The sequence below is a fragment of the Manduca sexta genome, chromosome 19 (assembly GCF_014839805.1).
Source record: "Manduca sexta isolate Smith_Timp_Sample1 chromosome 19, JHU_Msex_v1.0, whole genome shotgun sequence".
Classification (NCBI taxonomy): Eukaryota; Metazoa; Arthropoda; class Insecta; order Lepidoptera; family Sphingidae; genus Manduca; species Manduca sexta.
Genome location: NC_051133.1, coordinates 10745731 through 10772025, shown reverse-complemented (window position 1 = coordinate 10772025; position 26295 = coordinate 10745731). Strand labels below are relative to the sequence as shown.

The following is a 26295-nucleotide window of genomic DNA, read 5'->3' as shown; positions in this document are numbered from 1 at the left end:
CAATGTGATAAAGATTATAATTAATTACCTTTAGGAAAACATAATATTACGGTTTAATTTATTTGTAAATGTGGTATACGATAGAATTACTTATAATATACGTATAACATTATTATTATTATAATGGCTCATATGAGCCGTCTAAGCGCCTGCATGTGACCTGGCCTATCATCAACGTTTCAGAAACTACTTATAGCGTACTGTCACATCTAACTAAATGAGAGGCACCTTACTTGATCTCTATATTGCTTTTGTTTAAAGTGAGTTCCATATATATTGTTTGTGTTTAAAATTGCGCAAGCAATAATACTTTCTTTATATCTAAATCATTGTAATATTGCAGTAGAGTAAATTTAAAAACTAAAATACCTACATCAGTGTCATGGAAACTATGAGTCTAACAGCTTATAGGTAAATTTGTTATAAAAACACATGATATTAGTTTGAAAAGACTAAAGCGGCTTTGAAATATATAATTCCTTCTTTCGTTCAAGGGTTGAAATGTAACTTATGTGAACCGGAGAGCGCTGCAAACGTAGATAAGCTTATTACGAGGTATTCTAGCATTGCGAATTAATACCCACAATTTTTATTTCTATTCTACAGGAGGATGCATATTGTTTTCGCTTTTCCCAACTCTTCTCGTTTCATGAGGAGTTCTCTTAATTAATCCTATTCGTATTTGGTTTGGTCACATCGACTGTGGTATGTTTATCTTTTGTTTTTTCATTATATTTGGATTTTTTAAATAATAATGTTATCCAATTAAGGCAATGCCAAAAAGGTGATTCGTATTAATATTCTGCATCATACGATGTTATACGTGCTAATAAGTTTAGATACTAAGTTTAAACTATAAGTTCGAAAGTATTATTAATTCATGTTATCACTTCACTTTTTTTGTTTAGGCTTCGTTTCCACCCCATTGCTCGCTAGACCGACTTCAAAGCAAATTTTTGAACCGAACGCCTTGGCAAGCGCAGTGTGGGAAGCATCCCAGCTGTTTGATGCGACGATAAGAGCGAAACGGTTGACACTTGGTCAAGGAGTCGGAGATCATGCTCAAGAGCTTGGCAACTGGCTGGAATCCAACCGTATTGTGCAGTTGTAACTTGTTCGTGCTTGCTTTTACATTCAATTGAATTTGCAATTTGTACGAATGTAACGGCAGGGATTGTTTAAATTTTCTTTGGTATTTATTTTTAATTACGTGTATTTTATGGCAGAACGCATTTCTTTTGAGAAAGAAGTGAAGGTTTCGTGGGACTTTGGCAAGTTCCCTGACCTCATGAAATGTAATACTAAAGCTGCCATTAAAAATTGTCATCCATTAAATCGACGGTACCGCCTCGACTGATTCGGTCTGGCGATTCATGCAGCATATTATAACCGTCTATTACGTGATTTTCTCATTTACAAAGTGATATCACGATCATAACTATGTAATCTTCAACAACGAGTACTCAGTAATCTGGAATCTTTTTTATTTCTTGTACAGGCACGGCAGAGATTATTACTCTCGACAGTCGACATTATTATGGCGGCCTGTTGGAACCGGATATACACAGACTAAGCCCAGAACGAGACACACTTACGTGGGCCACTATAACGGGTTTTTAACAACTTGTGTACGGTGGTCGCTATCCGAGCGGATTTACAATATATAATACCACGGTAAATTTAAATAACAACAATACATAGTTCCAGTAAAATAAGAGCAGTTTCCATTATACAGATAGATAACTTAATTTATCAACAAAGTTTAATGTGTTTACTTAGCCCCATCCACCTCAACGAAAAACAATAGAAACTAAGTGAACGCTTCCCGGCGAGTCGAAGACAATGGTTATAAATTGTAATGCGACAGTTTTATTGCACCCCAATAAATTACATTAGCAAATTCTGAACCGACGCAACGAGCGGTCAGCTATTTGTTGCATGTACACCGCTGATCAAGTTGGGATAGTGTGAAGGATACACAATTCCAGTAGACTGGAAGCCTTGTAGAGTGAGGTATATTCTTAACTTCTAGACTCTATCTTGTCTATAAAGGGTATAATTTATAAGTTTAAGAAAATTAATAGCAATCTGAAATATGTTACGAAAGAATTTACGACAAATTTTGTTTCATATTTTTGTGTTGAATAAAACTTTAGGTAAGTTTAATAATGACGTACATTAAACTATTGATAAGTCAATATAAATGTTTCCTTGCCAAAAATAGCAAGTTACACCGCTCTAAAATTGCCAATTTTATAATTTTTCCACACGAAAGAAGGAAAATTTACGCATCATATCTTATAAGGGTTTGGCACAAGTTAATAACGAAGACTTTGTTAGAAACATGGGCGTTCTGCGAGAGAATCTAGATAAAGTAGGGCCGGGTGGTTTAGTAAAAATATTAACTACATCGTCCGAAAAAAGGAGCAAAACTAGAGAGGTTTTGTGATACATTTTTTTATAGAAACAGCTGAAATATGAGCTTGGGCACGTATGGAATGGTTTGATACCATTTTCTATATTTTGCTCTTGGGTTGTAATCGGTAAATAGCGATTGGTAGACGGTTTTCTGAAGCCAAGGTTAAAATAGAATTTGAAGTGCCTATCGTTTTGCTTATTCATTTGTCGCGGTCAAAAAGTCTTAAGAAAGTAAGAACAAGGGCTTTTTTGGGAGACATAGTTTTACGTAAACAATGAAAAATAATTGCGTTCTGTTGTAAAAGACGAATTTTGTAATAACTAATTTTCAGAACAGAAAGACAAGAAATTTAATTAAAACAAGAAAATGTAAAACTATCGTAAATAACTTTGTGGTAGTTAAAATACGAAATCAGATGCAGTTTAAGCATTAAAATAGTATGCGGAATTGTTAAGCTCCCGCTATTTCAGTAATATATTTGAGTAAATGAGAGCTATTGTGATTTACTTTTAACTGTATTTTTTGCAATGGATTCATATTTTGTCTTAAAAAGAAATATTGCTGTACACAAAAAAATCTTTTGGGACATTTAATCTTGTAAGAAGGAATATACCAATGATAAAATATTTTAAAGCATAAACTTACCTAGACATGATAGGCGCCATTTAATCAATGTCCAAAGCTGTAGAACCTGTAAAGAAAAGAAACCATTTAAGTTAGATCAATTTAAAAATTCAAAAAAGATAATAGAAATTTTCTCTATTGCTTAGCAGAGCAGTCAAATAATAACAATATAAAATAAATCTTAGCGCACTCCTTTTAAAGAATAAAAGGCGCACAAAACCAAAGATAAAAGCAGATCAAGTGCGAAACAAATTCACGCAGCACTGAGCTGGTGGCACACGGCCAACAGATCGTGTTGTTGGGTTGTCGGCTAACCACGGACGCGGGTAACCTAATATCCGATTTTGTACCGCCTACACGGTTAGGGAAAGTACTGTGTCGCGTATTGTTGATATACTCGTATTGGATATCATGTCGTGTTAGGACAGTGTTTAGAATCCGGGTTTTGGATATGGTTGCATAAATTTAAATGACGATTTCTTCATTTTATTTTCGAAAAGTTAGACAGACGTGCAAAAATGCACCTAGGTTTTTATATTTTAATTTCGCTTATATCTGTCCCGTAGTATGAAGAAGGCTTCATGCTTTAAATCATATCAGGCACATAGTCCAATTCCAAGCAAATAAAACTGCCGTGTCTGGATTTTAAAGATCTGTTATACTAAGTTTCTATATCTGATTTAAATATAGAATATAGGTAGCGTGTAGCTTCGCCCGCTATCACATCATGGGGCGGAATACACAGGCGAAAAGTGGATGCCTTATCCATTGGGGGCTACAGGCTTGACGTGTATTTGTTTGTTCTACGCAAGTAGGATAATGAATTAATTTTAATACAAAGAATATTAAAAAATATATATATATATTCTATCTTATTACGTCGATGAATGACACCGAATGTCACGTTTTATAACGTCGCAAAGGTAACATAAAAGACTATATTTTACCCTGCACGTTTAGATTGAATTTGTTTTGCCGCAAAATTTTCCACGAAATTTATTTTTGTAAGACAATTTTTGGACACAGAAGGTGCTCTGTATTGCCGTAATATCATCACGAGGTTTTGCTTACGACGATGCGCAATATTGGATGTCAGGCCATATGACGCCACGATATAGCGTGAAAAGTGGCTGAGCTTTGTTCTTATGCGTTGATCGACTTTAGGTCTTTTTCTTGATAGACATATGGGTATTTTGTAATGAATAGACAAGATAATTTAACCAAGTATTGCTAATAACAATGTGTCATTACGTGGTGTAGGTATCATTTATTAGTTTATCTATTATTATAATTGTATACTGGTTTCTTAACTTTTGTCCATTAAGAAATAATTAATAGGTTGAAAACCTGTGATTATTTAAAGCCTTTTTATATACTACTTCTTTCTACACATGCATCACGCCTTTGTCGGAGAAAGGGTATGCAGATATGCAACCATGACACTGACTTTTTGTATGTGTGTTCCGTCTTATGATATGATAGCGAGCGAGCTTATCACCATATCGAGCAAAAATTTCATATTACCGATGATAATATCAGCCCTGTATTATATACTTGCCCACACACTCCTCTACTACTGAGAGGGATTAGGCCTTAGTCCACCGCGCTGGCTTAGTGCGGATTGGTAGACTTTACACACCTTCGAAATTCCTTATAGAGAACTTCTCAGATGTGCAGGTTTCCTCACAATGTTTTCCTTCACCGTTAAAGCGAACGATAAATTCACAAACAATACACACATGATTTTAGAAAAGTCAGAGGTGTGTGCCCTTGGGATTTGAACCTGCGCACATTCGTCTTGGCAGTCCGTACCATACTCAAGTAGGCTATCGCTGCTTACCGATACAGAGAAGAAAAAAACAGTATTCCTTTGCCCGACCCGGTATACGAACCGAAACCTCAGAGCGGTATCATACCACGCACGCAATACAACTACGACACCGAGAGAATCATAGAAGAAAACGCAACTTCTTAAAAAAGTAATCGCATAATTATTTCCTTGCCGTATTTAATATTATGCCGACTTCTACCAGATTAAGTGAACCGACAAATATATTAGGCATCGTTTTGAACAATTCCATTATTCAGGGTTTTAGGTGGAACGCGAGCGTGGCAATTGCTTTAATTATACTATCAAATTCAGGGATTTCAGAGACATTGTGCGAAATTCGTGAGTTTTGTAACAGTAACCAGTTCACAAATATTATTTTGAGTACTCTGGAATAGGATTGGTACAAAATTATAAGAAAAGTAATTAATAGTAAAGTAATAGAATAACGTTTCGGAATAGTATCTAAATTGATTAGTCATATAAAAACAAGTGACAGTAATCACTAATATATTATACTTAAAATAAATGACAAGAAAATAAGTTCTGACACAAAAGAATATGGCGCATAAAATAATTGTTCCAATTTTATACGCATATATTTCACTACAGCCACTGCAAATGTGCGCCGTAAAAAGTAACAGCCGACGTATTATTTTATACAAAAAGTGAGCAAAATTCAAGAACTACAAGATTACGCTCTTTACAAACTCATACCAAGATTTGAAGTTGATCCTTTTTCGCGAAAACTTTACTTTTAGCCGAAATTTTTGCGTAACACATTTTATTTTACTAATGCCTGGCAGTTTTATTTACAGTGTGGTGATTGCGGTTATATATCGATATTTAGACTGACGAGAAATGATTACCCCTCGACAGTCAACACAATTATGCCGGCCTGTTGGAACTAGATATACACAGGTTGATCCCGGAACACGACACACTTACGTAGGCCACTATGGTGGGTTTTAACACCTTGTATAACGGTTCTCGCTATCCGGACGGATACAAAATATATCCTACCACCACCTTCACAGTAATACCTCTAAAAGATTTGTCTAAAAGTATCTCAATAATATAATAAAGGACCAGCATTACACAATGTAGCATTTGGCCTAAAATTATAATTATGTGTATAATTGTTGGAAGCGCTGACGTGTTTGTAAACGACAATTATTCTCCACGGGCCTAATGTTTAGGAACTAGAAATTTGCGTGCGTAACAGCATTATATTTTTGAAAGGCTTTACTGACTCAGTTTAATTCGTAATAAGTAACTAGTTCTCGGCGGAAGGGTCTTTTTTGAACAAGATATATAATATTTGACAGTATTTGAACAGTGGAGCAATGAGTTTAGGATTCTGAATTAAGGAGCCATGAGTTTGATTATCATAGCGAATCAATAATGTTGTATGTAATATATTATGTTTTTGAATCAAATGTTGTGGGATTGAACGTAGTTTCAAGTAGTGTTATTAATATTATACGGCTACAACTTGATACTTTTATCCCAGTAAATCCAGGACTAAGTGTGATTAATGGCTGAATTTTACATGTAGAAAATAAAGGTTTCTTGTTATCGTAAATGGCTTGTAATTTATAAAGTGGTCTAGTTGTTGCCACTTAAGCCTCTATGTTACTTTGAGACTCAGTAATTTAATACACCCATTTTAATGGTAGTGTTAAAACTATATACAACTTTAGTTTAAATAGAAACCTCTCTTTGATATAACATCCTACTTCTCGTGACGTTTCATTTTATGTCATCCCTAATCGAATGAACACATGCATACGACGGAATAATCTGTCTGCATTGTGGCACTATTACAACATAAGTATAGTAAGCCTTCAATGTGTTAAGCAGTGGAGACCCGAAACGTCGCGACGCCACAGGCGAAAGCAAAAAAAAAGTTCTCCGGTTTTAACAGTTCGTTGGTAAGATCGTAAGGTCCTCTAAGGCACCGCGCGAGATCCCGGGCGGTTGCCCAGGTCCCATCCTCTTGAGGCCACCTCTGATAATAAGTAACCTAGCCATCTAGAAGTCAGCTCAATACCTACTCACGCTCCCTAGAGTAAGCAAGGAATTCTGACTTCCTTAGTTAATTCGCAACATTTTCTAATATGGCCTACGTTTACAGCGAAGTGAGCGCGTATTAAAGCTGCAATGTAGCCGTAGCGTGTTGTACACCCTTGGGACAGGCAACGCTTATTTTCATATACTTGTGTCGTATGTACTCGTGGACATTTGTATTGCGTCACTCGTATAGTGGAACCGGCACTAATTGAGTTGGGAGTAATATTGATAATAGATACTTTTTGTAGAAAGAATTATAGGGGTAAATAATAAGTTACAGGGAAACCTTTGTAGCTATAGCAACTCGAGATGTTAAGTGGCTCCTGGTCGAGGAGTACCATATATTGATCTAGCGAGTAGGGAGGAGTATAATACTTAATAATTGACCTGAATGGGAAGAAATACTTTGGGAATTACCTTGGACTCAACAAGCGGAATATTTATTTGTCTAACTAATATTGTAAATGCGAAAGTATGTAAAAATGTTTGGATATTTGTTCGAAGTAAACATAGCAACAGCTAAACAGATTTGAATGAAATTTAGTACACACGTAGTCCTGGATTAACAAATAAGCTACTTTTTATTCCAGTTATTTGATTCCAAAGGAAATAATGGAATTCGTTAATCAGTTTTCTTAAACAGATGACATCGGCGCCATATCGGGCACGAATTCCAGACTTCGGACTGATTTTGAGTACAAAAGCCCAAAATCATTTTGCCCAACCCAGATATCAAACCCGAGGCATCGGCGCTAGTCATGCGTCGTCAGTTGTAATACAAACTATGTCCACAATGCAGGCAGTATCATATTTTTTTATAACAACATTTAGTGTCCTACATTTCTGATCGGTCAATACCATTAACAAGAAACAGTACTTAAATAAAGTAGATCGAACACAACAAGGTTTAAAGGAACAAGCGTGTCGATGTAATATAACCACAGGAGCGCCTACAGGGACTCCGAGGGAAATGTTTCTTCATAATAACGGAACTAGCTCTAAGAAGTAACTTGAAAAACATCAATATCACTGCTTGTATATGTTTATCTATGAAGTTGTTATGATGCAGACTTACCTGTTTGGTTAGTTAGTCCTTTCTCCCCAAAAAGTTTCACTTTACAGTTCTAGATTGAAGTCCACGATGATTACATCGTGGACTTCAATCTAGAGTATAATAATCGTGGTATATTAATACTTATAGCCTAAAATTTATCGGGATTCGTTGAGTTTTATTCTAACAAATATTCAATCATCTAAATATTTTTACAAAACTGCATACTTACATGATTTGAGTAAAAAGTAGATCAACATTATTAGTTTTTGATCGCATATCCACCTACCTAAATATTTTGTGGGATAAAAGTAACCTATCGGACTCCTATAATAATGGATAAAAAATAAAACAGAATCGGATCGATACTTAATTACATTTTCCAACGAGAGTAACCAGGCCATAATTCATACGATTATTATTCCATATAGTCTGCACGATAAATGACTTGCATCTAATTAATACTAAAAACAACAATTCTATCTAATATTAACATTTAATTAAACAAAGAAATAGTTAGTTAATGATTTCTTTGCAACGCCATAATGCAGCTGTAGCATTCGTAGAAAAACACAGTTTCCCACTTAACTCCAGATTGGTAGCGACAACAATAATATCGATAACTCAACCGTTACAAGTCTAAATGGAATGGAGAAAATCTAGCAAAATAATTACGTAGAAAGGTAGATTTGATATCGCAATGATCAATAAACAATAGCATCATTACCTGAAATTTTTATTATAATTAATTGTGAAACAATTCATTGCGCTTGTCATCCTGAGATATTAATAGTTATATCTTAAAAGGCCCAGTAATTACACTGGTATAATGTTTTAGAAATCACTACAATAATTTATAGTGCTTTGAAAATTCTGTTTGGTGACAGAGAAAGACATCATTAGTGGTACACATACATCCGAATTTCGGCAACTTAGAGAGTAAGTGATATTTCCGAATACCCTTTAAAAATTTTGAAATAAGAAAATAAATAATTGTGGCAGACGCTTCTTGTATTTTTAGGATACTGTACCTTAAAAGGAACCCTTATAGGATTACTTTGCTGGTTGTCTGTCACGTATTTTTTCTCAGAAGCGCGTATAGGTATGAAGTTGAAATTTATATTAAATACTCGGGTCTACGGTCAATTTAAACAGTGTAAAATTATACTTGTAAGTCAACACGATCAAATGATTTGACCGTTTAAGTATGTTACATATTTTGCGATCTCACTAGGGAGTCAAAACCTATAAGGTAGTTTCTGTTGACCTAGAATCAGGAAATTGGCAAGGAGCAATGTCTTACAGTACGTGTAAAGGAATAAAATCTAAAAGCCGTAAATATATACTAACATATGTAGATATTTAACTACAAGTTTGTACGGAATCCTCAGTAGGCGAGTCTAAGTCGCACTCGTCCGTTTTTTTTTTCACTTGTCAAGACGCTCGACAAACTACAAACTAGCGTGTCGAAAAGCCTCTTTTAAAGAAAGAAAACCCACTACAGTCTCATTATAACTATAATTAACAAAGTAAAGCCTCGTTATACTTTACCAGTTTCTAACAATGTTTATAATTAAAATCTCATGCTCCGATATTAATTAACGTAGTGCAAGAGGTCGAGCTGCACAATGAAGCCTCGTCGACTCCCGCTGGACAAGATAAGCGCACTTAACGACTTCTCTTAAATACACGCGTATACCTGTATGTGTCAGACATACGTATCAGACTTAGAGCCGAAGTTGGATAATTTGTTTTTTTGAGTAGCTGAAATGGTGACGAAATAAAATTTGCTCATTAGGCTTATTCTCGTATGCGTTGTCTTTATCTGACTTCATACAAGTATGTTTGGTTGTAAAGAAAATGATAGTCAATGGAATTACTGCAAATTATGAACTGTAACATCAGTGCCATGGCGCTCCATAAAGGGTCCGTATATCAAAATTTGTTGGGCCCTTCAGGATAGTGCGATTTATTTTGCGCCCGCTTAGTTAAATGTAAGCGGGCGCAAAATAAGCATAAGCGGCGATAGCCTAGTTGGGTGTGGAACGGACTGTCAAGACGAATGTCCGCAGGTTCAAATTCCAAGGGCACACACCTCTGACTTTTCTAAAAATCATGTGTGTATTCTTCGTGAATTTATCGTTCGCTTTAACGGTTAAGGAAAACATCGTGAGGAAACCTGCACATCTGAGAAGTTCTCTATAGGAATTTCGAAGGTGTGTGAAGTCTACCAATCCGCACTAGGCCAGCGTGGTGGACTAAGGCCTAATCCCTCTCAGTAGTAGAGGAGGCCCGTGCTCAGCAGTGGGCAAGTATATAATACAGGGCTGATATTATTATTATTATTAGTTAAATGTAGGTATGTGCCGACGGGCCCTTAAAGTTCTGGGGCCTCGTATCACTTATACAGCTGATACGGCGTTAGCTACGTCCCTGTTTAACATCTAATGGGTCATGAGAAGACAGCTAGGTGCTGTGCAGTTCTTTGTGATTCAAAGTTTTTGGTTTATTAATTGGACCGGTTTTTCTAACACTACTCCTACAATCAAAACATATGTAAATAGGGGATAGAAAATGTTTATTATATTTCTTGGTATAGGCCGAACGCAAATATTGTTCAAATATCGAGCGGAATTGTAATTAGATCGTGTCCATTTGGTGTCAACGAGTAATATTGTGAATTTTGCCGATAACATGCAAATGATCGTTTGTTTAAAACACCATTAGTTTGGCCGTTCAATAACGATAATACTGTAATATGCGCATGACAATTATTATTTGCACAGGGCAACAAAACACAAACTCATTTTCATTTTCATCATCTAGATGGACAGTACACATTTTCAATAACGTTTGCTGTGTTTATTGTTTGTATACTAGGGACCGCTACTATTACTACTAAACTATACTACCGCTATAAGATAAAATACTACTAAGCAGTGGCGAAAGAAAAAAAAATCCAGAAGGGAACCTGACAGAACATATAGGTACCAATATGCATGAATGCGGTCTATAAATCGTTCTAATGATAATTAGATTCTATATAAAATCTTAATCAAGGAAGCCGGTAGGAAACGGATTATATGGACTCTACGCTACTGCTACTAAGTATACTATACTATCGCTAAAAGACTATAGAGAGCTTCGTCACAATCTAATCACATACCATACTCATAAATAGGCACCTAGGTAACATTCACCACTTTTTATCGCTGTCGGGTAAAAAGCGATCCTAAAATATACATCTCCTAATCTACCTATATCATAAAATGAGCTCGTGATATTAAATTCTGTGTGTAATTAATATAATTCATGAAGCAAATTATTAACCCCGACCTTTTGAAGTTCAAGTTCTGACATTTACCAATGTGAGTAAATAATACAAATGTATTAGCTAATATTACATTCTGTGTTGTACTATAAATGTGATTTTAAACGTCAGATAAATGCTATTCACCGAAGCATTTTGTTTTTTTTTTACAAAATGAGTCAATATCAATTATTTTACGTGTGATGGAAGTTATCTAATTGTAGCAAAAGATCATTAACATAGGGAGTTAGTCACCCGATTGTAAATGATTGCTACTGCCCACGAACACCTACTAGCAAATTGTGGGTGTGTTGCCGATGATTTATCTATGCTATTATCAAAGACTAACTTTTATCACGGCTCTGCCGACGTAAAATGGTTTACCGGGAGTAAAATTCCACTCCACTGTATACTTTTTTGGGATAATATAATATAAATTATATTCAGAACATAGTCTAATTATAATTATATCAAACTCACTGGTTTCCGCATTCACTTCTAAAATTATATTATTATCTAAACAATGTTCGCACTTATGTTAGCTGGAATAATCATACGCATTTTTTCCAACTCTGAAGCATGCATACTCTAAGTCAGCTATACTCTAAGTGTGTTCCGCGGAACCCTGGGGTTCCGTGATACCTCTGTCGGGGTTCCGCAAGAATTTAGGAAAAAAAATCAAAACACCTCTCTCAATAATAATTAGTAACTGTTACATTGTACTTTTATTATGCTGATTAATAAAAAATACACTTATAAAAACAATTGTTTTATTGTAGGGTTCCATCAAGTATTTTGCTTCCCAAAAGGGTTCCGTCATTTAAAAAGTTTGAGAACCACTGCTCTAAGTGATTCCTTCGCTTATCCCGAAATAAGAAACTTATATATAACGCAAACAATTTTGGGCAGCCGCCATGAATGGTGATCGTGCTTATGTCTGGTGAACCGAATAATATTATTCATCTTTGGGTCGACGATTCAATTCGTATCGATCATCAGCAGAGCTATGTTGGTAAGGTTTACAAATATATTATCAGCACCTATTTAATACCATGATTTTGAGGTAATATTTAATTGTAATGCTTAGTATCTCTTGATTAGAAAATGTAGATTTTGTATAATATAAGATCAAAAAAGCAAAAACTTTAAAAAATGCCGCAAAGTAGGTATATTTTATAGCCTATTCAATTGGAAACCGCTGAACATAGTACAAATCATTGACCTATGTGAATTAACTGATGCCATACTTTTGTTATATTTTATAATTAACTGCAACACACGTGTCTTGGCGTACGAGATGCATATTGCTTGAGTTAGCAATAAGTTAGTATTGTTATGTTAGTTTAAGGGCTTACCGTTATAAATAACATACGAAGAAATACATAATGTTCGAATAGAAGTTGAATCTTTTATTAAGGCGCCTGTCATAATACCACATCATCATAGAAATACTTGGTACCCATGAAATTCCCTCGGCTTAGTGTCAGCTCTCATTTCCACAAAGTAAAATCTTGCACATTCAATGCTTGATTTCGCTTTTCTTCTATAAATAACGTTGAGATGTAAAGATGCTTTCGTCGAAAATATGTAAGTCACCTTTACACAATGTACGTACACAGAGAGGTTATATTTCACCGCATTCACAGAATAGCCACCACCAACCAAATATTCAAGCTGTTGCATTAACATTTTAGCACCAGGTGTATTTTATTGGCCAGTGGTACAACCATAAACAAAAGTTAAATGTACTGTACCACATAAAACCTTCCGACGTAAAACACTAAAACAAACACACGGCATGCATCCAACGATAAATCAGAATATATCCGAATGAATGCACCCCACAACGAATGGAATTAAACAATTATTCAAATGACTGTTGGTGAAATGAGGATGATATGCAAATGGAGGGTGTGCTGAGCGCAGACTGCGCGCTAATGCGGATTAATTGTTTCGGCTTTTGGTGATAGACAACTTGTTTATCGACGCCATACGTATTGGACTTTAAATGTAATACCAATTACTAATTTAATAAATCTTCAAAAAATTATTTAACCATTAATAATAATAATAACAAGGTGGACGGACGACCTGGCTAAGGTCGCAGGAAGTCGCTGGATGCAGGCCGCTTCCAACAGGTCGACGTGGAGATCCTTGGGGGAGGCCTATGTTCAGCAGTGGACTTCCTGTGGCTGAGATGATGAATAATAATAATATCAGCCCTGTATTATATACTTGCCTAACGTATGAGCACGGGCCTCCTCTACTACTGAGAGGGATTAGGCCTTAGTCCACCACGCTGGCCTAGTGCGGATTGGTAGACTGCACACACCTTCGAAATTCCTATAGAGAACTTCTCAGATGTGCAGGTTTCCTCACGATGTTAAAGCGAACGATACATTCACAAAGAATACACACATGATTTTAGAAAAGTCAGAGGTGTGTGCCCTTGTGATTTGAACATGCGGACATTCGTCTTGGCAGTCCGTTCTACACCCAACTAGGCTATCGTCGCTTCAACTAGGCTATTTAACCATTAACGAAGTATATAATATGGGTCATAAATTAAGGCAACAACGTATTTGTAGTCATTTACAAGTGGTCTTGAATATTTTCATGCAAAATATCGCTTAGTTAGAAATACATGCATTGTTTACGGTATGGATGTAATAATATGTGATATAGAGGTAGATAAACAAATGAATTGTTCAATGAAGAAAATTAATTATTAGTATTACAGAACCCGTTCCATTATCACTGTAATTGTAGCCAGTTTTAGGTATTAGATTTAATAATAGCAGCGTAATATTCGTAATATTATACGCTAGGTTCTAAATCAGAGTAGAGGTCTAGTTAACGATGTAGAAGTGATTTATACAACGATAACATTTCGTGGCTTGTTCTTAACCATTAAATGGCAGGGTAAAATGCTTCAATGAAAAACTGGTTTATTCCCAGCGTACCTTTTGTATAATAAATCTTTAAAATGTACTTAACCTTCTTATAAAACTCAAAATGTTCCAGAATTATTAAAATATTTCAAAGTATTAAAACTTCCTAAAATATTTAAAGTATGTTTTACTTATAAAGTTTGTGAATATGGATTGGATGTTTATCGAATCTTATGATGCTTCGTATTATGTGAATGTAGGTTAAAATGGTTGCAGTTGGTTAAAAGTGAACGCAGTAACCGTTGAACAATGTCCTAGAACACATAGGTTAATTTTTTATCCCGACAATTTGTTCTCGTGGGAAATAATGTAATTTTAATCTGATTTTTTAAGAAGGCGCCGGCGTCGTACAAATAGCGCTTTGATTCACTATTAAAAAGATTTAGGGATTTTTGACAAGAAAAATTTTTGCGAGCGAGGTCACGAGCAGTTCCTAGTTAGAAATAAATTATGAAACTGCTGAGTGAATTTTGATAAAATTTGGTAAGCATACAAATTCATATCGTTAAAAAACACCATTCACAGTAAGACGAATAATTCAGATAAAGCTTTTCACGCAAGCAGAACCGTCATCAAAAACTAGTTTACGCTTTTAAACTGAGAATGAATGAAACACGCTGTTGCGGTGTATTGAGCGAGAGATTGTGCACGAGTCAGCGAGGGGAAGGAAATAAAACATAGAAGCAGTTTCAGAACAATTTTTTGTATTGTCAATAACATACGGACACGTCTATTCAAGAAGAGCTAGACCAATAAAAACTTTTTTATAATGTGCATGCATGATTTGGTTGAACGGGTCGGGCGGCAATTAGATTAAATCAGTGTCTTGCAGAAAACCAAGGTTTATAACAGATTTTATGATATTAAAGTAATAAAATCGTGAAATAGCTGTCCAATTTTCCAGATATTAATGAATTTGAATTCAAAATTTGACAAACTGCCAAACGCTCTTGCGTTCGAGATATTTATTTAGGTTTTGATCCGGAAATTTTATTCAAACGTGTTTCAGAGGGAAGAGGGTGAGTCACACAATTTCGATATTTTCTTGCAAATTGAATCCTGCATTTATATCTTTTATTTCAAGAAAGGTCTTCTATGTGAACAAAGCCATGGACAAAAGCTAGTGCTTTACAAAAATAAATGCACAAACATAGTTAATGTTTCCCATGATGTGGTAGGGGGCGAGCCTATCCCCTAATGAGACACAAATTCAAGACTCCGGGCTGATACTGAGTAGAAATATCTAATATCCCTTGCCCGTATCCGGAATCGATCCCAAGACCCCTGCACTGCAGTCATAACGCAATACAAATATGCCACCGAAGCAGTCGTAAATAAACGCATGCTAGATATATCATCATCATTAAGCCAGGCATGAAGAATAAAACAAATATGCCGAGAAGTCGTAAGGGCTGTCGGAGGGTGCTTTTCCTTCCCAGTCCACATTAGGTGTAAAAAATGCAGACTAATTATAATTAGTAGAATAACTAATAAAACATTATTAAGGCGTAGCACAGATGCTCTGAAGTGTTTGTCGAAACACTACACTATGAAACGAAATGATGCATCAGCAACTTATGTAGTGTTTCTTGACAACAATTTTACATCTGTGCGGCGCTTAAAAACCTGCCTACCAAAACGTCACATAAAAACAACTACCAAAGTACTTATAGCTCGAGTAGACTTTAAAACTTGTTACCGTAAACCGGAAAAATGGAACGCCAATATAAAATATCTATAAAGTGGAAAGTTCCACCAGTGACCCGTTCCGTTCAGTCGGATTTGGGATTAATCTGTCGATGTTTTTATGTAAATAAATGAGATTTCGAACCGAATGAAGATCTGTGAACACAGTTATTTCTCACTTTGTATCTATGTATCTAGGGAAAAAAGCTATAATTGGTACTTCTGTTAACTAATTTTTCTTTGCCTGGTAGACATTCGATTCCCAGAACGAGCAAATAATCATTGAATTTAATTAGTGTAATTTTCAATTCCGTAAAAGAAACATGAATTGCCGAGGATTGCAAATAATATTTCATGTAGACGGTAGGTCCATATATATTAAAATGTTACACATCTCCACACATACATACACACTCACGCCTTTTACACCCGAAACGCAACCACTTTTCGCCATATGGATTGCGTCGCATGATGTGATACAGGTCGAGCGTTTTGTTATATAGAAAACAAAATGCAGACTCCGGGCTATACTGAGAAGAAAAAGCCAATATCACTTTGTCCCAAAAATGTTATGCATATTTTAATGTAACATACGATGTAAAACTAGCAGTGATGATTAACAAATCTAATTTATAGAGTCGTAGCTCTCTGCATATTTTTATGCGAGTTTCAAGCAGCTGGTTTGCAAAAAACGTGAGATGGAATAATTTTTTATACTTTAACATTTTCGTTGGTAATTACATTTCAAAATTAAATCCACTCGTGTCGTAGATAAGCCATTTATACGTCAAGAACTAATTTAAAAAATAATTTTCAGATGTATTTGGTGAGATATCGTATAAATTATATTCTACTTAAAGATATTAAGTGGGATTTTGAGATATTTTCCATAATGTATTTATCGATTATTGTCTTTTTGGTCTGGTAAATATAAAAACTTTTTTCATATTGTCTCCGAAACGACTTAACTTCTGTCTTTGAGGGCATGAATATAAGAAATATGTGCAACGTCAAGGGCGAAATTCAGAAGGTACGTTTAAAATGAGATACTGTTATTCTTAGATACATCTTAAGCTGGCGAGATGAGATAGCGCGCGTGAGAATGGGCCTGAAGCAGTTATCACGTACAAAGGTGAGATCGAATGGGGTTGCCAGCGCCGAAATCAATTTTCTACGATTACGCACGGGATGGGTGAACTCCGAAAAGTTTGTGGAAACTAGGAAGAATTGTGTTGATAAGTTGCATATAACTTGCTGCATTATGTTTAATTTTGAAAAAAATTGGAAAAGCAGCAAAAATCTCTAAAATATATAGTCATTATAATTCTATTTTAAAGCGAATATTAAATATGAGTCTCTTTATTGTACGTGATATGAATTACAAACTTTAAAATATTGTTCCAAAGTTTTTGTAACTACTGCAATAATTGTTTTCATTTAAATTAAATGTTAGATGTAAAACATTGTTATTTAAATAAAACTCGTATAAATAATAAAATTGTGATTCTGTATAAATACAAACAAATATAAACATATTTTTTCATACTTAAATAAACGTGAAATATTTACAAATCGATTGTATTTCAGAAAGTTTCCAGGAAATTGTAGGAAGCATGGCAACCCTAAATAGAAAATACCATTGGGTGGATCATGCATAACGGGGCTATAATGTTAATACCCCATTTTATTACAGATAGATTTATTGAACAGATTTTATTTGATCACCATTCAGGCGTAACAAAGGTGCCGCCTACAGACTCAAATTGAACTTATTACCCGTCCTTTGTTTCGATATTATTTATGAAAATATTTAATAACTTTACATCCCACACTGTAACGGAAAATTGAATAGAAATTATAATATTCTGATAAACAAACGTTATAAATAAATATAAATAAAATTGAAGTCATTGAATTGTTAAAATAAGAGCCTTTTCTAAATTGATTTATTATTTATTAGAATATATTATTTTTAATACATTCTTACTAGGTATAATGTATATATACAGGTGTTGCTGTTTGGTGCCAGAAATAGTCATAAAGGTAAATATCTTAATTTATACGATTTGAAGAAACCGTCCCGAAAACTTGAAAGCCTAATATTTAGATGACATAACCAAAACCTAATACGTCACTGTTCATACAGTTAACTCACTATTACATACAAAGTACGTCTAATTAAACAATTAAAATGAGTTATACATACAAAAGTATTCGCCTATCATGAAAGTTAGCCGCAGTTTGCGAAGCGATGTTTGATTAAATTTATACCTACGCCGATGTAGTAGCTTAGATCTATTCAAAGTTACCGCGGTTACATCACCGCTCTACGCTGATACGGCTTGGTTCGCTTGGCATTATAATTTTATTTAAGCTAGAATAGAAATGTATTTAGAATAATCAAGAAACTTTAGATTTTTTCTGTTTGTTGATATGTCTTTGGTTTTCATCTAGTTTATTTGCAACAGCTGTTTTAAAAATTAAGTTTTATTAGTGTTGATTCTTGACCAGTTAGAGTAGTTTAAAAGTTTTTGTAAATATTTATTCCCTAATAAATTTAATATGAAGTAAAAAATATCACCCGGAGAAAATTCAAAGAACACACACTTGAATAAGTTATTAAGTTGTTTACTCCGAAGATGAATTTCAAAAACAGAACACGGAAACGTAAAAATGAAATTCCAGTCAAAGAGTAACAAAGTTAAAATAATGAACGCGAGGCAGGTCTTCGAGTGGGCTCCAGGTGAAGGACTCTTGAAAGCGAACGGGGACAATGGACCGACCCACACAGGTCGCAATCAACCGATCCTGACTTGTCGACTCTGCGTCCATATTCTACGTACAATGCCTTCGGGAATTCGCTCTTTATCAAAAGTATAATAGAAAACCTTTTTCCATGACGCAAACATAGTGCATTATTAGCGTTTTTAATACGGGTAGCTTGAATTTATATTAACATTTTTCCTTTTGGACTAACATCTTTTAGTACTGTTATACGTTCTGTTACATGAAACGGTTTTCAAACGGAATTGTAACAGTAAAAATGAGAAAAATGTGATTAAAGTTTCTTTTTCCTTATAGTGCAAGAAAGCCATAGCGTAATACTGATCTCTTTTCTTGGAAAACCGGACTCAATTAGTACATATTGGCATTATTTTAGGATTATTAATTGAATTTTTTTGCTTTTTATAACATTTTTAAACCTTTGTTCACATTTTCTGTACAACGAACACTAATCCGAGACCCAATTAGCTTAAGTGTACGATGTGACCGCGGGCAGGCAGACGCCTGAGGCTAGATCTACGTTTGGATATAGACCTAATCCGTACTATGTACTTGGACAAAACCGATAGTGCATATTTTAAGATAGGAGGATTTTTAAAATTAAAGAATTAAGTAACTATACGTACGTATTGTATAAAAAATACGATCGAAAATATCCCAAATGGTAAATAAAATTGAATATTTTTTGTGAGGTAGTTTCTTTAGTAATGAAAAGGATTTTGCTTTTAGTTTCGAGACTACTTAGAAGCTGTTAGTTGTTACAATGCCTAATGTGATTTTTTTCATAAAATATTTTAAATCATTAATAAAGTAAAGTGCTAGGTCAAATTATTATTTTTTATTTAAAATCTATATAAAAGCATATTAATAAATAGTATGTAAATTATGGAAAGAAAACAAGTCAATAAAGTATATTCCACATTACTACTATTTTATCGAAAGTTTCACCATAATTGGCTTTGAAACGCGGCCCCAAAACCTTCTTGGATCCAAAACATAATTTATATTGGAACTTTCATCCCATCGATATGCTTTGAAACTGAATCAATCTTTATTTTAAACTTAAGCATATTGATTCAAACTTTAGAATCGAATAGTAATATCTCCACAGTATACCTACTATCAGCCATAAAAGTATATAAAGAATTTCACAACGATTTACATATTATCTTGAGGCTATGTGACTCTCTGTACACATAAATAGCCAGTTTTTCAAAGAGGGTAAAAAACTTCTTTTTTTTTAAAGGCTGAATAAATCCACAAAATGACTACTCATTCGACAACATTACCTATCCTCCCACTTCACTTTGAAAATGCCATTATGACCTTTATGTACACTTTTGACATTTAGTTTGGTACACGTAGTCAGTAATTTCATTGTTGGGCGGCTCTTCGGATTTTAACAGGATATGCGGCGAGAGAGTTGTTACCGCAATTATTTTCGATCATGTATCGGGTTCACGTTTATTATATTAAAATCAGAACCGAAATATCATAATTGTGTTATGATTTTATTTAATTAAAATGTTTGTATGAAATTTAATAATTTGTGTCAAATTGAAGTTAAGGGTGTTGTTACACGTAGAGCAAATCTTTAAATATTATGTTAGTTTTATTTTAATCTATTCCCTATGTGCAAAGTGCCCTGATCATCCAAGCATGGAATATCATTTATAAGAGATTAAGTATCAACGCGTAAAAGGATACAGACGGAGCTCTTATGTTACCAATCTACTTAATTAAAATCGTATAATTTTCTAACCGGCTAGCAGCTAGGCCTTCGCGTCAATCATATGTTTAAATAAAATAATATGATTTTCCCGCCTACAAACCACTATAACTCCTTTAAACCAGGATCAGCAGTGCATCAGCAGCACGAATTTTATGACATCGAGCGATAAAGCCTGGTAAAGTCTCAGGGAACACCAAACACGAGGACAACGGTCTATCAAACTGGTGTAATTTGGCTAAAGTGAAGCAAAGTAATTGATAAGAAACAAGTAAAAATATATGTTGTATAACATTATAATATTACAAGTGGAACTCATTCTGTAATTAAGTAAATGCGTAGTCATTCGAAGCGGGCTGGGCGCGCGCCCCTATCGAACGTTTTTATAACAAGCTAACGTTTTTAGTTGAGTAGATTCAATCTCAATTTTTTAAATGTTATTAAACTATAAAAGCTTTCAATAAAAATAACAGTTGAAAAATAATTTATTAAAAAATTATTGAATTTTTAAAATATGTTTTTTTTTTGGTGTTGGATGTTATGATTTTAAAAGTTTAATTTAGATATAGAATGCGTAGCCACGAAGCCGTTAAGTAATTAATGTTTGCAAAAAATATGAGAGAGATAAAATGTACGTGCAGCCAGTATTTTTTAGTTCGAGTATTCTAATTAATCTTCTTTAAAGTCTTACAGAAGTAGATGAGTTCCATATACTCATCGTCGACACTACCCTCTTTTTAGGTCTTCTCCTTTTCACTTGTCCTTACCTCTGTGGCAATATAGTATGACAAACTTTACGGGGTTACTGTTTTACCGTCGTTTTGTCATCAACCGCATCTAGAGGATCTATTCATAGTTTGTTAGAAAAACTTGCACAAGGTTTTGCCACTTTGTGAATCCAACTACGGTCCTTGCCTTTAGTAGAATAAGCTACCACTAGACTAAAGCGTCAACAAAACTCCCAGCTAATATTATACTTCATTATTAATCGCATAAAAATATTACATAACATACCTAAAAAAGACGAAGTGGTATCCGTAAATTTCTTCCGAATCACTTCACCAGTTTCATCTAGGTACAATCCGAATCGACTCCGTTCCGTTCTCGATTACAAAGGGAGAACGTACCTTTCCATTACATAGGAAATAAGTTCGTTGTTCAATACTTCCAAGCTAAAGGAATGCTATCGGTGAATTGAGGAAGTACACTTGACCAACTTCTGAATTCGAGTGGGCGAATATATATCTGTCATCAAATACAACCTTCACGGAGAAATGTCTTTAGATTTAGGTTTGCTATTTATTCGTTTTATGATTATGCCTATTATATTTTTATAAACATCACCAATATACCTACATATGAAATATAATATTGTACTTAATTACAATTTTCAGTAATATATACATTCAAATTCCAATAATTTATTTTCGGCTACAATGTCCGTCTAACCAGAATAGTACTTGCAGAGATAAAACGTGAAAGCCTAAGTCGTTTTAAGATTTGATATCATGAAAAGACAACACTATAATGTAATTAGAAGCGCAATATCGATACACGCTACAACACCCATTAGGTTCCTATTCCGTAGACGTCAAGATACCTACATCGGCAACTAGACCTACAAAGTCATAAACAGAAACATGGCCATCTAGAAATCACGACATATCTCTCTCTACAACTGGCTCACTATAACAAGATTCTATGGTAAATGTTTGTACAAATTGAATTATATTTATCAATTAATTAAATTTATGACTTTTCAGTAAACAATATCTCTAAATATAAAGTGGATGAATGATGGTGTTCTCTAATTTTGACCTACATTAAGATTACCTATTTCACACATAAGTAAAAATTACCATAGGAACTTTAATAGACAGCGATCTGTAGTTATCCGCAAATCCTCGATACAATGGCATTATCAACTTTTATGAGTAATTTCAAGACTGGGTCGCCATAGTCTTACTGGATCGCGCGGTAAAATTGTATAGCGTTTGTTGTATTTGTTTTTGTCTTTGTAATTATTGTATAGCGTTTGGATTACAAATTTTTTAAAGATGTACTTAACTAAAATTATGGTAACCGTTTGTTATGTAAGTGATTGTTGCACTTAATTCATGTTTTCTTATTGTTATGTTTGATAGTTGTAAGTTGTATAAGAGTAAACAAATGTTGTTAAACTGTACAAATAAAAAAAAAAACGAAAGGCATAATATGGGTTTCTAGCATATTTTTTATTAAACCGGCACGTCAATGAGCCCCCACTGCGCTCAGATAGTATTTCGACTGACGGAATGATTATTGCTGACCAGTCAACACAATTATGCCGGTTCGTTTGAATTCTCTCAGCCTTCTCTCTAGATAATATGCGTCACGTATTTTCATCATCATCATCATCAACCGCAGGATGTCCACTGCTGAACATGGGCCTCGCCCAAAGATTTCCAGATCGCCCTATTGGAAGCGGCTCCCATCCAGCGACCTCCTACGACTTTTATGAGGTCATCTGTCCACCTCGTGGGTGGACGTCCGACGCTACGCTTGCCAGTTCGTGGCCTCCACTCCAGAACCTACTTGCCCCATCGGCCATCAGTTCTGAGAGCTATATGTCACGTATTTTGATGTAATAGAATTAATAAACGTAATTCAATTATTATTTACAAAGAATTAATGTTTACAAAGACACCTCTTTTATAATTATTAAATCAATAATTCACGTTCACTTTACGTCAATAATAATGTTATTCATCAAATTGGAATTAAATCGTGCCGTCTATTTATTATCGCCAAGGGAACAATAGAAAGAAACTTTGCGAGTCCCAATACGCTTTGTTCCCTTCACGTATATCTTGTTTATCGGGTGGTTAACTTAGTATCCGAAGTATGCAAATGGATAACTCCGAAAGGGTGACGATTTCAAAGGAAAGGTAGTTACGATGTGGTTACGATTATCGAACGATGTGTCCGTAAATAATCTTTCACACACACATACACACACACACACAATCACGTCTTTTATCCCCAAAAGGTTAGGAGGTTTAACTTGTGCATCCACTTTCCGCAATGTATATTATTTTCATGATGTGATAGGGGGCGTCTATCACCATATCAGGCATAAATTTAAGATTTCAGACTGATGCTGAGTATAAAAACTCAATTTATTCTGTATCATATGTTATTGAGACGCAGTTATTATATTAAACTAGATAATTGCTCGCTTTTCACCGCTTTTAGGCTTTAAACGCCTTTCTCTTTGCAAAACTCTTTGTAATACTATAGCATTCTATACTGCTACGTGTACCACACCAGCGCCAATTATTAAAAAATCTGATTAAATAATTCCATTAACTCCTATGGCAGCAAATGACTGCGACAAAAAGTAGCCAAAGTGGTAATCCAGAACATAGTCCGTCTATATGCCAAATTTCATCCAAATCCGTACAGCTAGTTCTGCTTTTACTTCCAACAAACGTCAAAACATTTTCACAAACTTTTTCATTTATAATATTAGGAAGAAAGATAAGATACGATTGTTTAGAATTTACGTATATGCCCAAAAATATTTATTGCATTAATTGTTCCTACTTATATTAAAACGGGAGTAGAAAATAATTTTAAGCTTTGATAAACGAACCAATTTGTCGATTGCGGCACGATTACATTATGATAACCACTGATAACATTTTTGCACCATTTATTGAAGTCTCAATTATTCCTCTTGTGAATATAAAACATATGTAGTTAAAATCGCTACTGTAAATAAAATAGTAATGAGAAATTACAAATACATATTGCAATTTGCAGTAGTAATATTTGCCGAACATTTAATTACAAAGAAATAATAATTCATTGTTGCAGTACGATAGCTGTAAAAAAAGAAAAAATACATTTATAATGCCTTAAGTGGACCTTCACTGCGCTCTTTTCCACTAGTTATAATGTTCTTAAAGCCGGAACGCATGCGCTGGCAAGATATTGTTTGGCAACAAAAATATGTCATTTGGTGATACATACCTACCCGGACACTATCAAACCCCAGACCTGTCATCTACTAAAGTTTAATGAAACAATCTCGTACTCATTTGCCCCCTCTTCAAAAATCACTTATCCTTCATGATTAGTACTCTTTAGTCCACATACCATCACCTACACCCCAACACATTCTACCATGTAACCTACCCATTTATCAACCAGTATTGATCGTTAGCAGGATATAAACTGCTACTTACGACAGCCCTCATAGTCCTTGCCTTCCTCTTTTTTTATATCGGTACAGCAAACTGACTTCGCTGGACCCAATGGTAAAAGAAGTATGTTCCAAAAGGGTCGACTGACAAGGTATTCGTATCTCGCCAGTCAAAACAATTATACTGGCTTGTTTGAAACTGGATATACTCATGGGACGCAACACCTTTTCTTAGGCTATTAGAGATTGCGGGTTTCATCCCTTGTGTACGGTAGTCGCTATCTGGGCGAATATAAATATCCCCATGTAAGTCTACAATGCAATGAATTAGTTTAATAAAGGAAGAAATAAAATTCATTATATAATCATAATTTGACCCAATAATTTATTTTTAGAAATCCCGTTATGTCACACTTGATAGTTAAAATATTCAGATAAGTCAATTTGGTAGTCTTTAAATGTTATTAAGTGCATATAAAGCAATTTGCACACAAACACAAACTAAACTGGTCCCCTTTTGGGAGGATTCATATTCTTGTCAAATCCATGTAAAACATAAACCGGTGAAGGACAAAAACATCACAATATGTGTTTGAAAGTGCCGTAGAATTAAATGACTTAATTCAATTAAAAGACAATTAAAACCCACCCAAACGACGATATAAAATGACCGTTAAATAATTCGCAAGCTGTAAAAACCACAGCCCAACTTTTTACTTTCCTACCTTGTCATCTTTCAATTATATTTCGAAATTATTATTTTTGGCTGAGAACATGGCTGAATTTGTTTTCATTTATGTTAAGTACTTTTGTGTAATATAATTATAAAGATTAATTAGCGAATAGTACTAATATATTAACACCTACAAAATGTAGAGTTCTGGAAAGTCTCAAAGAAGAGCAGTCATTTAAAATTTCGCAATTATTAATCTTTGGATTCATTGTCATCCATAAGTAAGCATACTATAATATTACTTCTACTTTTACCTAAATATATGATTACAACTTGATCAAACAAAACACATGTACACCTTTTTATAATTAAAGTAAATTGTTCACAAATGCCAAACAGCCATATTGTACAATACAATTCTCAAATAAAATATTTCATCAAATTGACATCCTTAAATAGAAGAGGAATTTATACCTCCAATATTCCGTTGAAACTCACCAACACTGCTGAAAACATTCACCGCAGCGTCAATTCCGCGAGACGTCACCAATAATCATTCAACCATGGCATAACGTTATCAAGTACACAGTCAGTAGAACGAAGAGAATGAACATTTTGTTCCACGACACTACACCATATGGAAGAAGTTCGTCACGGGGTGGTTTCGGAACGCGCGAGGCGGCGAGCGCGGGCGACACGACTGGCGGACGATGCCACACTGAAAGGGATGCTGTCGGTTGCTATGATACGCACCCATTGCCACCCCGTGTCGGGCCGCCGCCCTAGACGAGAGAAGCGCAACCTACTTTTATGTATACGCCACTGTCTACGTAATGGCCCTTCAGTTATTTCCTGATAATATGCTGTTGATACGTTCGCGCTTTGTTCTTGAAGAAAATGTTGCTAATTTTTGTTATATTTTATATTCTATGTGTAGATGTAGAGATGAATATTGTTGGGTTATGACTATATTTAAATAAA

The 26295-nt window shown here is 34.6% G+C and overlaps 1 protein-coding gene across 2 annotated transcripts in view; it reads right to left on the bottom strand.

Moving 5' to 3' along the window:
- The window catches only part of LOC115440830 (Kv channel-interacting protein 4), a 224145-nt gene extending 198102 nt beyond the window's left edge, over nt 1-26043 (bottom strand). The window contains exons 1-2 of one of the 2 annotated variants that reach the window (XM_030165315.2): nt 25789-26043; nt 3065-3110 (exon numbers count right to left, since the gene is read on the bottom strand). The gene's annotated coding sequence lies outside the window, so the exon portion shown is untranslated. The remainder of the gene's footprint in view (nt 1-3064; nt 3111-25788) is intronic. The other variant, XM_030165314.2, reaches the window with a different exon arrangement.
- Nucleotides 26044-26295: the final 252 nt, after the last annotated feature.